This window comes from Monodon monoceros, unplaced genomic scaffold, assembly GCF_005190385.1.
Source record: "Monodon monoceros isolate NGI ecotype Baffin Bay Population unplaced genomic scaffold, NGI_Narwhal_1 Super_Scaffold_2, whole genome shotgun sequence".
NCBI lineage: Eukaryota > Metazoa > Chordata > Mammalia > Artiodactyla > Monodontidae > Monodon > Monodon monoceros.
Window position 1 is genome coordinate 83,670,909 of NW_021703776.1, and position 11,271 is coordinate 83,682,179.

Here is an 11,271-nt window from a genome sequence, read left to right on the forward strand (position 1 = left end):
CCCCGCCCCACACCCGACAACCTGGCTAACAGCCAAGTCCTGTTCATCCTCCAAATCTCAGCTTTCTAAGTTCCCTGCTCCAAAGCTTCCCCAACCTCTCTCTGAACGCCCCTCCTTCCAAGGAGGCAGGTTACATATCATCAGGCTCCCACCCTCAATTCCATGCTTCTTTTATCCTTGTAGGTATGTCTTATCTTTGGTGTGCTTGACAAAGATGAGTGTTCCATAAATCTTTGTCGAATAAAGGATTTGCTTTGGAGGGGGCGAGGGAAAAAAAGAAAAAGAAAAATTTGGTTAAATAACTGGTACTTTATTTGGGAAAATGGCTGAATGAATTTCAGGTAAAGAACTGGGTTGTTTCCAGAATAAATTTTTTCTATTTTAATAGACTTAGGCAGAATCACAGGCAAGATGTTCTAGAGTTGTTAATCTTTTCATTAAAATTAGGTCATTTTCTGATTTTATCTAAGGAAGTAAAATTCAGTCTCCCCAGAGATCTTGATTCGTACTCTGGTGCAGAACATGGCCATACCCAGCTGCAAAGTGCTCCAGGGGAGCTCTCTCGGTTGCACTCTACCTCCCATTCCCAAGGACCTTATGTCCAGATTACTTGCTGTCTCCACATATATGGTGTTGGGGACAGGTGGGTGGGCACCTAGAAGGGTGTACCTCTCTGCATCTAAAAAATGCAAAGGTGTTAAGCTGTCATCAGTTTCCTTTGTGAAGAAATGAGAGGTGGAGGATAACCTACACTTTTGAACTACTGTGCACAAACAGAGTATCAATCTAAGAAACTACCATTTCTTCTGGCCGGGGGGGGGTGGTGGTGGTGGGTGGTGTTAATCGTTGTTAAACATAAAGCCAATCATTCTAAATCAATGTTCACATGCAAGGGAAATGCAGCTGTTACTGGTCACTAAATTCTGGGAAAGACAACTAATAATGATTTCTGTTTCACAATTAGAATTCAAAGAACATCTGACATAGAAATTAATTCAATAGGTCTCACCAAAGTATTCCAAAGCACTAGAGTTCAATGAAATCAGCAATACTGTCCCATTTCTTGAACGGTCCTCTTAAAGAGCATTTAAAATTTTGAGTGGCCACCCATTTTTAATGGCTTTATTGAGGTATAATTTATATGCCATGAAAGTCATCCATTTTAATAGTACAATCAGAAGAGTTTCAGTAAGTTTATACATAAACAGCCGCACGACTGCCAATAAGAATACTTCCATCATCCCAACAGCTCCCTCCTACCTGTTTACAGCCAAACTCTGCTTCCACCTCTGGCCCCAGGCAACCACTGATCTAATCTATGGTTTTGCCTTTTCTTACAATTTCATATAAATAGCATTATACAACATACAGTCCTTTGTTTCTGGCTTCTTTCAACCAGCATAACGTTTTTGAGGTCCATCCATGTTGTACTATGTAGCATGAATTAGGAGTTCATTCTTTTTCATGACTGAATAATATTCCATTGTGTGGATATCACACATTTTGTTTATCCATTCACCAGCTGATGGATTTGGATTGTTTTCAGTTTTTGTCTACTGTGAATAAGCTGCTATGAACATATGCTTGGTTTTTGAATGGACATAATTTTTTTACAACCTTATTGAGGTGTAACTGATATACAATAAACTGCACATATTTAAGCATACAATTTGATGAATTCTGATGTATGTATACACCCATGAAGCTACTATGCATAATCAAGATAATGAATATATACATCACCCCAGGGTTTCATTGTGCCCCTTCCTTTGGAATCCTTCTCTCCCTCCTCTCCTGAGCCATCCTCAGGCAACCATGGATCTGCTCTCTGTCACTATAGATTAGTTTGCATTTTCTAGAATTTCAATTAAATGGAATCAGACAGTATGGCACTTGGGGGCGGGGGGAATCTGGCTTTTTTTTCATACTGCATAATTATTTTGAGATTCATCCATGCCATTGTATATATGAATAGTCCAATCCTTTTCATTGTTGAACAGCATTCCAGTGTATGGATTTATATATTCATCTGCTGATGGATGCTTACATTATTTCCAGTTTTTGGCAATCACAAATAAAGCTTCTATGAACACTGTATACAAGTCTTTGTATGGACATATGCTGTTATCTCTCCTGACAATGTATTTATAGGAATGGAATTGCTAGATAATTTGTTAAGTGTATGTTGAACTTTTTAAGCAACTGCCAAACTGCTTTCCAACATACCTGTACCACTTTATATTCCAATCAGCAATGGGTGGGGATTCTGGTTTCTCCACATCCTTGCCAACACACGGATTGTTAGTCTTTTTAATTTTAGCCATTATAGTGGGTGTGCAGCAATATATCATTATGGCTTTAATTTGCATTTCCCTAACTAATGATGTTGAAACTCTTTCCTTGTGTTTATTTGCCATTCATATATCTTTTTTGGTGAAATGACTCTTCAAATCTTTTGTACATATTTAAATCGGATTGCTGTCTTATGACTGAATTTTAAGAGTTCTTTATTTTTTTTCTACATACAAATCCTTTATCAGACATACGTTTTGTAAATATTTTCTCCTAGTTATGTGGCTTGACTTTTCATTTTCTTAAGAATGGTATCTTCTGAAAAGTAAAACTTTAATTCTGATGAAGTCCAATTTATCATTTTTTTAATACTTCATGCTTTTTATATCCTATTGACTAAATCTTTGTCTAACCCAGAACACAAGACTTTCTGCTATGTTTGCTTCTTTACATGTTGGTCTGTGATCCATTGTAAGTTATTTTTGTGTATATTGTAAGCTAAATGTCAAGGTACATTTTACTTCACGTGGAAATCCAATTGCTGCAGCGCTGTTTACTGAAAGGACTATGCTGTCCCTATAGGATTACCTTAGTACCTTTGCTGAAAAGCAACTGACCACATACGTATCTATTTCTAGATATTTTGTTCCACTGATCTACATGTTTATCCGTATGCAAATACTACACTGTTCTTATTATTATAGCTTTATGATAAGTTTTGAAAACAGGTAATATAAGTCCTCCAACTTTCTTCTTTTTTTCCCAACTTCCTTCTTTTTTGAAGTTACTTTGACTATTCTAGATCTTCTGCATTTCCATATAAATTTTAGAATCTGTTTGCCAATTTCTATAAATATATTTCTACAAAAATCCTGTCTGAGACTTTGGCAATGACTTTGTTGAACCTCCAGATCAATTTGGAGAAAACTGCCACATCACCAATACAGAATCTTCCATTTATTCCCACTTATTTAGGGATACTTTAATTTCTCTCAACAAAATTTTGTGGTTTTCAGTATGTAGGACTTACAGTCCTCTTGTTAAATTTATTCCAAAGTATTTTGGTTTTTTGGATGCTATATGAATGGACTTGTATATTCTTGGCATTTCATATAAATGGAATCATACAATATGTGACCTTTTGTGACTGTCTTCTTTCACTTAGTATGTTTTCAAGGCTCATGCATGTTGCAGTATGCATGAGTACTTCATTCATTTTTACTGCCCAATAGTATTCCATTACATGGATATACTGCATTTTATTCATCCAGTCATCAGTGGACAGATCTCAGTTTTCTAAGGGCTGATGGTTCTTTTAGTAAGTAGCTTGAACTTAAACTGTAGACTCTGTCTTCCCCCCATGAAGTGTAGCCTCTGATACCTTTGCTTTGTTTTTAAAATTCCTATTTCTGTTTTCTGGCCTGGTTCCCTAGAGGTTACCTCTGTGCCTGCATAGACAATAACCAGTGCTCACATGATGTTACCATCCATTACCTTTCATCTTCTCTCCCCATCACTCACTTCCCTCCAATCAATCACCTCGCCTCCTACAATTCAAACAAGCCAGGCACAATCCTGCTATTCCCTCTGCCTAGAACACTCTTCCCCCAAATATCTACAGGGCTCTTTCTCTCACCTTCTTCAAGTCTTTGCTCAAATAACACCTATTCAGTGAGGCCTTCCCTGAACAATCTATTTAGAATTGAACCCCTCCCCTTGCATTTTCTCCAAAGCCTTCAAATAGATTATATATTTTACTTATTTATGTTTTTAGTCTAGTTTCACTAATGGAATGTTAACTCCATGAAGGCAGGAGGTTTTGTTTATTTTGTTCACTACTGTTAACACCAGTACCTAGAGGACTGTCTGGCATATAGCAGGTACTCAGTAAATATTTGATAAATCAAAGAATCATATTCTTAAAACAATATTGATTTATATTAATTGATCCATACACAGCCCAGAAGGGTCAAGGCTTACAGAATGTTGAGTAATGGATGACTAAGCATGTTGATCATATACAACAGGCCAGTTCTGTTCACTGGAAATATAATGTAAGCCACAAGTAATTTACAATTATCTAGCAGCCACATTAAAAAAAAAAAAGTAAAAGAAAACAAGTGAAATTAATTTTAATAATATTTTGTTTCACTCAATATATCCAAAATATTATCATTTCAACATGATTCATACAAAAATTATTAATAAAATATTTAGTCTTTTTTTCATACTAAGTCTTGAAATGTGGTGTGTATTTTATGCACAGCACATCTCCACTGGGACCAGCCACATTTTAAATGTCAATAGCTACTATTGGCTACTATACTGAACAGCTCAGATACAGACCAAAGTTAAATAACCCCATTGTAGTGGGAAGCAATCTTGTGTATTTATTAATTGTATTCACCTCAGCATTCCAAAAAAGGCCCTGGTACAGCCTCATAGTTTCCTAGTTTTGTCAAAAGAGATTCAATGGATATAAGAGAACTAGTAGCTTTCATTCTGAAAAACAGTTTATATCAAAATGACTGGCTCAACTCTTTAAAATTCACTCAGAAGTTTTAATTAGAAAGAATGAATGCCCTTCTTTCTCAGTCTCTTTAATTAAGAAACAAAGTCAAAATCCAGAGAAATTTTGTAATCTTATCTATATTAGAAGGGAAAAAAATCTTTATTTTCAAATAGAAAGAACTTCTAAAATTCTACTTCCAAGAAACAAACCAGTATTTATTTCAAGTTAGCCAAAATACACTCCATATTAAAATACAATTTTTATATAGAGTTGCATTTAAAAAATTCATAACAGTTGTCTTACCAATATTTTTACATTCATAATATAAAAGTGAAAGCACTAAGGAGAGTGCTCTTAAATTTTTAATATATACATTTAGGTCCTCAATATGTTCCTTAAAAGCTAATGGAAAATGTTTTCATTAACTTTTTTTTTTTTTTATCATCAGGGGATTAATTTCTTCCAGAATCCCATTATTTAAAAATATTCACTTATTGGAATTATAATAATTGACATCACTATTCAACAACAAAATTTAAAGAACCCAATTAAAGTACCTGATAATTTAAAACTTTAAAGTCACAAAATTATCCTTTTTTTTTTTTTTTTTAAAGCAGTAAATCAAAACACACCGCAGCATCTACTTACTCAGATGTTCGAGGGTGTTTTCTATCATCTCCCATAAACTGGCAGGTTTGAGCTTAGATCATCAGCGAGGCAGAGAAACTCCAGATGATAAAATATCCCAACTCTTTTCACCCTGAAAAGCATAAATAAAATGCCAGTGTGAGAAAGAAAACTCGAGTTACAGCCAAGATAGAACTCTCAGGAGTGGCTTGTCTAGATAGGGAGTAACTTCTGTTTCTTCTTTTCTTTTCTTTTTTTTTTTTTAAAAGTGAGAGCTCACAACAAGTTAATTCATGACCCTGGAGTTGTGGGTGACCTGATATAGCGATACTTGGTATTACAACTGCCCTTCTGTTTTAAGAAATCTCTTTGGGAGGAAGTCTAAATTAGCGCAATAAAATATGCATCCTGTACTATAACTTGATGGCTTTTTTACCAGTCTGACCCTTCAACTGGAGAGATCCTCTATCTCTAATCACATAATTTATCAAAACACTAAGATACTTTTGAAAATGAAAAGGGGAACTTTTTTTTTTTTTTTTTGCAGTACGCAGACCTCTCACTGTTGTGGCCTCTCCCATTGCGGAGCACAGGCTCCGGACGTGCAGGCTCAGCGGCCATGGCTCACGGGCCCAGCCGCTCCAAGGCATGTGGGATCCTCCTGGACCCATGTCCCCTGCATCAGCAGGCGGACTCTCAACCACTGCGCCACCAGGGAAGCCCAAGGGGAGCTTTTGAAATATTTATTTATTAATCAATAAACTGTTTTTATTATACAGGTTTTTTTTCTAAAAATAAAGTAAAAATAATGTACATCTGCTACATTAAAGCAAAAAAGTTAAGGTTTCTTTATATTATATGAACACTTAAAATATCATAAGTAGATTAAGTATTCTTGGTGTATATTCAGTACTTTAATCCATTTTCTTAAAGAGTCTGTCTCTAATATTGTGTCACTGGTATTTTTTCCGGAAAAAAAGTTTATTATTTGAAATTTTTCACCAAGTTACTGCAATCTTTTTTAAAGTTTCATTTTATGTTAAGCAATCTCAAATCACTGACATCTTCATCTTCTGTGTTGATATTATTTTTAACAAGAAAATGCTCTCTTTGCATGTGCTGAGAAACCTGGTAAGCTCAAAGCAAATTCTGCTAAGTAGAGGATATTCTCAATTCTATTTTTTTTATAAGAAAACTGTAAATATCTCAGTCTCACTATTTTACAGATACTCTCTTTTTGCCTAAATTGGAGTTCTTTTTTCCCACTCTTGCTGCCTCCAATGCATTCACCATGACAGTGCAGCACAGGTAGTTTTTTCCACCAATGCAAACTTATCATGTCACTTCCCACCTAAAAAGTTTTCAACAGCTTCCCATTGCTATTAGGATATAATCCCAAACTTAGAAGGCCTCCAAAGTCCTGCACAACCTGGTCCCTTCCTACCTCTCAGGCCATACTGATGACCTCTCAAATCCTCCAAAGCACCAAGTTCTCCCCTGCTCCAGGTCTTTGCATGCTCTGTTCCCTCTGCTTGGAATGCTTTTCTTTTCAGTCCATCTTTTCTCCTAGGACCATCTTTCCTATCTGAGAGGCCTTCGAATGCCACCCAATCTAAAGTACACCAAGGCATTCTCTCTCTCTCAAAAGTACTCCATACTTTTCCTACGAAGCATTCATTGAAATCTGTATTTATTTGTGTGTTTTTAGGAAGCCCGTCTCCACCAGACAGTAAAAACTCCACCAGAGAGTGTATAGATTGTTTGTTTGATTCACCCCTTCATCAACTGTTTTTTACCCAGCCCCTGGCTTGATCCTTGGCACCTTGTGAACCTTCAGTAAATATTTGATAAATGAATGAATGAAAGACTGAGAAGAAAAGGTAAAGAGACAAAGGACAATCTAGTTATTTCCACCAACCTGTTACCTACGGTCAAAACAACTCATTATCTTAAATCCAACTACATCATCAAGCTTTCCCCCTATACAGGATTATTCTCATCAGCATTTAACAGTCTGTACTTTCTCCCAACCTAAAAGAAAGAGACAGACACACACACACACACACACCTTTCTCCTGACCCCACATTCCCATGAATCAATTCCCCATTTCTCTAATGTAATTTCATAGGAATACTCAGAAGAGCTGACTATATCTGCTGCCTCCAATTCTTTCCTCCCATTCTTACTTGAACCCATTCCAACCAGGCTTTTATCCCCACCACTTCCCTGAAACTGCTCTTGTTAAGTCACCAATGACTTCCACCTTGAACCACCCAGTAGCCAGGTACTGAGGCAGGCACTTTAATGAATTCTCTCATCCATTTAAACAGTTCATCACAGCCACCTCTGAGGCAGGTACCATTTGCTATCCCCAGAGAGAGGATCCTCTCTTTTTTTAAACACTTTCTTGTTTGGTTTCCAGGACAGGACACCACACTGCTGCCTCTCCTCCTCCTTCACTGGCCACTCCTTCTTAGACTTCTCATTATCTCAGCCTCTTGATGTTAGAGTGACCCAAGGCTCTCAGTTCTCCGTCTTCTTTTCTATCTATACTCCCTCCCCTTGGTCGTCCCAATAGGTCTCATCACTTTAAATACCACCTACAAGAGCCCAAACCTCTTCCCTGAACGAACTCAAGGCGCATATTTTCAGCTGCCTGCTTGACATCACTCCCAGATGTCTAAGAGACATCTCACACTTAACGTCACCTCATGACAAATTCCTGATGTTCCCACCTAAGGCTGATGCTCCTACAGGATCCCCCATGTTAGTAAATGACAACTCAACCCTCCAAGTCATCCCTGACTTTTCTCTTTCCCTAACACCCTGTAACCAAGCCATCAGTGAATCCCATTGGCTCTACCTTAAAAATATATCTAAATTCTCCCTACTTCTCCCTACTTCCACCACCACAACTGCCATCTAAGCCTCCACCATCCCTATCTAGATTATTGCAATAGTCCCCCGGTGGATTCTTTCCTTGCCTCACTGCATACTATTCTCAAAACAAAAGGCCAGAGTCATATAGATTAAAAAAAAAAAAAAAAATCAGATCATGCCACTCCCCAAAACCCACCGTTTCCCTTCTCATCAGAATAAAAATCATTTTTCTTTTTTTCTCTTCCGCCTGCAGAATTTAAGCTTCTTAAGGGGAAAATTTTTTGTTTTGTTCAATACTGTATCCCTCCGGTGGCATGAAAATGCCTGGCACCTAACAGGTCTCCAAATATATATTTACTGAATAAAAAATGGGTGAAAACAATATCATGGATAGGCAATTTAACTAAATCTCCAGACTCTACTGCTCTTAACAGCAAGCTCTTGGAGAGCAAGGACCACGCAGTTACAATTAAATTTTGCACAGTAACTTGCACACAAAGTCTTAATATAATTTCATCATTGATATGTTGTATTTCCCACTGAAATTTTAGTTTCCTATATTATATGAATGTTACTAACTTTAAAACTTAAGCAGAACATCTTAAAATATGACATCTGGGTCTCAACTATCAATACCAGCTCCCTCAACTTACACTGCAACTACCCAGCCGCTCCCTCCTCCGGGGAGGTGTATGCTTACTTATTAATGCTCTGCATTGTGTGAGCATTGTTGCTCTGGAGCTCTCACTCTTACGTTATTTGCTGCACCGTCTGTAGGGGGACCTCATAGCCATGCGGGGGCTTAGATTGGATGGCAGGAAGAACAGTGACCGAGAGCCCAGCTCTGGCTGCTTTCTTACAAAGTTCTTCTTTCAACTTCTGGGGTATATCTATTAACGCTTTAACTCTCTCAAAGGCACTTCTCAGCCGAGAGCCAAATGTTTCCAAGGTCCTTTTCATGAGTAAGCCTGTCTTCCAAGAGTTCTATGACTCCTACAGGCTGTATCAGCCTGCACACACTTCCATTTCCAGTCCCCAGACTCCAACCTCCTCTTGCTTCTTACTGGACTCTACGTAAGAATATTTTATCAATGCAGTATCTTTATGTGATAAATTATATTCCACAGATAAACCTGGAGCAAGTTGAATTCTGATACAATTATTCTACTCTCGAACACTGTTAAACCTTGTCTCATTCCACCAAGAAATTCAAAACCATTTGCATTATTTTTTAAATTATCATCATTCTATAATTTAATGAGACTATACATTTTCAACACATGTTATTAGTGCTTTCTTAAGTATCAATATAAAACAACACTGCTAAAATCAGGATAGATCCCAACATGCCTAAAAATATATATATATTATGATCCAGCATAAAAATTCTGGAAGAACTTTAACGTACGGCCATCATCAATAACATGAGAGGATGATGAACTAACATTTATTAAGTACTTACTATGTACCAGGCATTTTATCCACATTATCATATGTAATCCTTATAATAGCCTTGTATGATAGGTATATATCACCAGACTTCAACCCCCCCCCAGACGCCTTCCTAAAGCCCAGTACCACACCTTCTTACGTGCCAGACGTTTGTGACTCAATCTTAAGAAGCATTGGTCAGTTTTAACCAAAATGAGCAGCTAATAATCAACATCTATATTAAAACTATTGTATCTGGTAAACATGTAAAGGTCACCTTATAACCTACAGGACAGGCTTAAGTGCTTTAAAATTTTTTCAGTTAATTCACCCTAGCAGATCCAAGGGATACAAGCATTCTTTAAAGAAATTGCACTATGATGACGATACTGAAGTTTTTCATGGAAAAGATGAATAGTTTGTTATATCTGGCCCTTAAATATTTCAGGCAAAAGCTGTTTCTTCCATGTCACGTTAAGTTGCGAAGTCACAAATTACTGTTATGAAAACTTATATTAATGAGCAGATGCTCCTTCAGGAAAAAAGAAAAAAAAAAGATTCCCTTGTTGACCTTCACTCTGAAGTGCACTAGACTTCTGAATGGTCAAAAATACAAGCCCAGCTCTTGAAATTCCGTAAGAAATGTTGCTTGCGTCCTTCAAAGCTTAAAAACGTCACATTAATCTACAGAATAAAACATCTCTACTGAAAGCATTTGTCTGAGAACTTGAGGACCAAGAGAATAAAATCAGCACTGATACAAAATCCACGCTGACGACACCAAATATTTAGAGAAACAAACAACAGAAGGGTGCTATTGACGATCGAGATTTCTTAAGCCCCTTCCTTACTGGCGTTTCCCCACGGCAGAGGTGCTGGATTCCGCGCTCCCAAAGCCACCGCCCCCAGCCCTGTGGCGCACGCACCTCCCAGCCCTGGTTCCCGCAGCCTCCTCAGACTCTGGAGAGCCCAGTCCACGTGAGCTGCACCCCTGGGTCTTTCACATAACTGTGGTTGAAGATATTTTTCACAAGGTTCTTTAAACAATGATTCACGTGATAAATTTCTGCTCGAGTTAGTTCCAGGAAATGTTTGGTTTCTGCAGATGTTTGTATGCTTCCGGTTGTCAGTACATGAAAACGATAGAATTCTGTGTTTCTTTTTCTTACTTGAGCAACTAGAAAATGTGAAATCAAATATATTGTCCAAACCTCTCAACATTGACGGATGGGAATACTTAATCCTTCAACTTCTTTCAGGTGAGATTGGTTTTATTTTTATATCAAGTTACTTTACTTTTGGCCTGAAATTTGTAAGCTGCTTTAAGTGTTTGCAGAAGCAAGGAAAGTTGCAAAATGTTTAAAACAGTAAAGACATATCTAATGTTGACCTGCTTATAAGTTCCAGAAGACATTTTTTAAAAAAGAGAAAAGTACACTGAGAAGCCACAAAGGCCCAGAATTAAATTCTCTGTTATCTAAAAGATACAGAAGACTCCACAAAGAAATAAAACAGTCCTCTAGTCTCT

The 11,271-nt window shown here is 37.3% G+C and overlaps 1 long non-coding RNA gene across 4 annotated transcripts in view; it reads right to left on the reverse strand.

The window, feature by feature from the left end:
• The window catches only part of LOC114901663, a 145,928-nt gene extending 135,265 nt beyond the window's left edge, over positions 1 to 10,663 (reverse strand). For all 4 annotated transcript variants that reach the window (XR_003795246.1, XR_003795245.1, XR_003795247.1 and 1 more), the window contains exon 1: positions 5,453 to 10,663. This is a non-coding gene — a long non-coding RNA (uncharacterized LOC114901663). The remainder of the gene's footprint in view (positions 1 to 5,452) is intronic.
• Between the last annotated feature and the right edge of the window lie 608 nt (positions 10,664 to 11,271).